Here is a 3,942-nt window from a genome sequence, read left to right on the forward strand (position 1 = left end):
GGAAGCGCTTATTCTACCGAGCCATCTCCCCACCCCCTGAATTTCAATTTTATTGCCCTATCATCTGATAACATGTGTGTATAAATTTCAATTCTTTTGCATTTACTTAAGCATTATCTATAAGCTAGAGCACTGTCTGTTTTGAGAAAGTCTCATATGCAGCTGATAAGAATGTATATTCTGTTGTGTGGAACATTCTGCAGATGTTTACTAAGTTCTTTTGTTAAAAGGTTTATTTCAGCTCTAATATTTCTTTGTTGATGTTTTGTCTAGTTGATCTGTCTGTTTGAGAGAGTGTAGTTCTCCATTTGAATTGTATTCATGCTCATTTGATTTTTCATGCCAACTGATGTTTGCATTTTACAGATGAGTGTCCCAGTATTTAATGTTTTTATATTTATGATTGCTATTTCTTCTTGGATTGTTCCCTTGACAAATATATAATGACCTGCTTTGACTCTTCTGATCAATATTTGCCTAAAATCCACTTTGTTTGCAAATAGTTACTTGTGCTCATTTCTGGGTTTCTGGTGTATCGAGTATTTTTTTCTCATCCTTTGACTTCTAGTCCATAAATTTCTTTTGTAGTTAAATGTGCATCTTGTATACAGCATATTGTTGATTCTTACTTCTTATCCATTGTACCAAACTTTCTCTTTTGATTGGTGAGTTGAGACCATTTACATTGATGTTATAAAATATATTGATTTATCCTCATATTATCTTCCTGTTGTTGATTTCTTTTCCCCTATGTTTGATTGCCTGAGTTGCCTGATGGATTAATTATTGGGGAATTTGTTATGGCTCCTATATAGATGTCCCTCACAAACACTCATTTGGTCATACTGATACATACAGCTAAATTAGGTAGAAATATTATACACAGTCAGATAGAACTAGATGCCCCAAAAGGAGTTAGTCCAGAGGATGAGAACACATTGCAACTGTGGCTGCAGGCACATCTGTTGAAGGCCAGGCTACAAGACAAAGATGTCATGACCAGGTCTACGTACCTCCCTGAGGGGTAATGAATAACTTAATATTATATTATAACTTGTCAAATAGACATCAGCCACCCAGGCGTGTGACCAGAACCTTCAGATCCATCCCATCCTAAAAATGACTCTTCTTTCCATGTATGCTTGCTACATGACATGCTTCACTATTGCATAAATACTTTCTAAGCACCTATGCTTATAATATTATTGGCTGATCAAAGTTTAACTCATGTTTTACTCAATTCATGATTTTGTACCAACTTCAGGATTGTGCTCCATAAAATACTATCAGGGAAGTAGCCTCATTGGCAAACAACTTTTAGGTGCTCTCATGTCTTTCAGGAGTTATCTGTGAATAAATATTTCCTATACATTTTTAGTGATATGATATAATGATTTTATTCAGATTTCCAAGGATCTACCTCTACTCACTTCCATTTATTACATTTTACAGAATTATAAAACCATTATTGTGGTTTCATGTATTCAACGTAGTCAAAAGTACTCTAATACAACACTTCAGGAATCTTTCCTACACTGTTTTGGGGGGGCCTTTCTGAAACCATGCAATTCAGGCTTACCCTAAACTCACTTTGTATATCAGGCTGGACTTGAACTCACAGCAATTCTCCTGCTCAGACTCCCATGTGCTGGAGATACAAATGTTCATCATCATGCCTGGCATTTTTCCTACTCTTAATCTCTGTTCCTTAAAGTTTAGTTTTTTATTTCAGGGAACATGAACTAGGTGTACCTGACATGTATCAGGTTGGAAGTTATTTTCCTCTATGTCTTTTGGAGGTTTGCACCAAGGTAATTGTAAGGAGATAAGAGTTTTGCTTTTATTTCATGGATTCTGAATTATGACTCATCTAGAGTATCAGAAATTGTCACTCTCATTTGTCAATTAGGTATGCATTGTCCTTTTATGTCTGTCTTTTTCTGTTAAAATGGTGATAAATTTAAATTGCAATTATAGGAAGATTATGTTGTTAGTTTGTTGGGATATTTTATTTTTTCAAGCAAGACCTTGTATTTCTGTTTTGTAGATGCTGAATTTGGACTTACTAGTTGCTCAGCTTGCTAATATTCTTTGCTTGACTTGTTTGATTTTTGGCTGTTAGACGGTGGCACTGAGGAAAAAGTAGAGTTCGAGCACCCTCTATTGGATTTTGAAATTTTAATGCAAATACGAATTTGTAAAATTCTGTCAAATGGTTGTTAGAACTTAGCATTTCTAGGATATAAAATGACTTCATAAATACAATATTCCATCATCCAGTTATTTATAACGTGTGGCTACCAACCTTAAATGTAGGAAACTAGGATTTAATAGGACACGTCCTCTTCATCCCTTCTCCATGCTTACTGAAGGGAATGTTAAACCTGCACTGCCGCACATTTCTTTCTGGTCTGAGTCTCCACTGATGATGAGGCAATCTTAGCTCTTGAGATTCTCTACTCTTGCTTCCCAGGCTGAGTGTAATGACCCCCCATGGACAACTTGTCTCAGTATCTCACTGTGAGCATGAGAAGAGAAGGCATCATTTTTTCTGAACTGATTTGTGATCTTCTCCTGTCATTTTATTCTTTCCTATTTTCGAGGCATGTTTCTGCCAAAGGGGTGTGTGTGTGTGTGTGTGTGTGTGTGTGTGTGTGTATGGAGAGAGAGAAAGAGAGATAGACAGACAGACAGACAGACAGACAGACACAGTCTCAAATAATTTTAGTCTGAATTTGTCTCAACATTTTCCCCCAATCTAGAAACTAAGAACTTTCAAGTTCAGCCTGTATATTTGGGTCACCCTTCAGATTGCAGCCACATACTCTGAAACAAGTAACATTGGCGGATGCCTTGAGAGCATATAAAAACTTGTAGGAATTGTTGCCTATGTTACCCCTTGCTGTGTTTCAGATGGGAAATTCAGTGTTGAGATCTCTTACTCCTTGTAATGTATTCTTAAGCACTGGAATTAGTTCAACCTTCACATATTGAGAAAGATCTGTTTAATATATTTCTGTACCTGTGCATGACCTGTCTATCCCCTGAAAGGAAAGTGGAGCACACAAGGATATATTGATTACGATACTATTTTGCAACTTGATTTGTACTCTGAGAGAAAAAAATGGTCAGAAGCACTTTATGTTCATACTTCCTTTGCATTAAGAGATAATCCATACTTGTGTTCAAAGTGTAGAAGTTGGGTCAGGGAGATAGCTCAGTACAATAAGCACTTGCCTGGAAAGCGCAAGTTCCCAAGTTCAATCCCCGGTAGTGCAAAAAAACAAAAAACAAAACAAAATAAAGTGTAGAAGTAATCTACAGGAAAAGCATACATTTATGTCTCTTAAGGAATCATCTGGGCCAGGGTGATAGCTCAGTAGAATAAGCGTTTGGCTGGCAAGTCCAAGGTCCTGAGTTCAATCCCCAGTATCACAAAAAAATAAAATCAATAAATAAAATTAGGAGCTAGACAAGGATTGTCCTCTAGTCCCACCTTTCAATACAGTATTTGAGATATTAGCCAAGTCAATTAGAAAAAAAAAAGAAATAAGAGGAATAATGTAGATAAATAAAAAGTTAAATTATTATTATTTCCACATGACATGATCCTCTACATACAACCTACCAAAAATTCCACCAGATAGGGGCCGGGGAGATGGCTCAGTAGAATAAACGCTTCCCTGTCAAGCACAAGGGCCTGAGTTCAATCCCTGGTTCTAAAGAAAAAATTCCACCATAAGACTCCTAGAACTAATATAGCAGGACACAATGTCAACACTAAAAAGTAGATAGCACACCTGTGCACTAATAACAAACTCACCAGGAGGGAAATTAAGGAAACAATTTCTTCCATAATCATCAAGGAAAAATGGGTGCGGAGAGTTTCCTGCTACCCTGCGCCAGTGGGACCAGTCCCAGCCCAGGCGCAGCGTGGGCCGG

This window comes from Octodon degus, unplaced genomic scaffold (assembly GCF_000260255.1).
Source record: "Octodon degus isolate 3935 unplaced genomic scaffold, OctDeg1.0 scaffold00103, whole genome shotgun sequence".
Classification (NCBI taxonomy): domain Eukaryota; kingdom Metazoa; phylum Chordata; class Mammalia; order Rodentia; family Octodontidae; genus Octodon; species Octodon degus.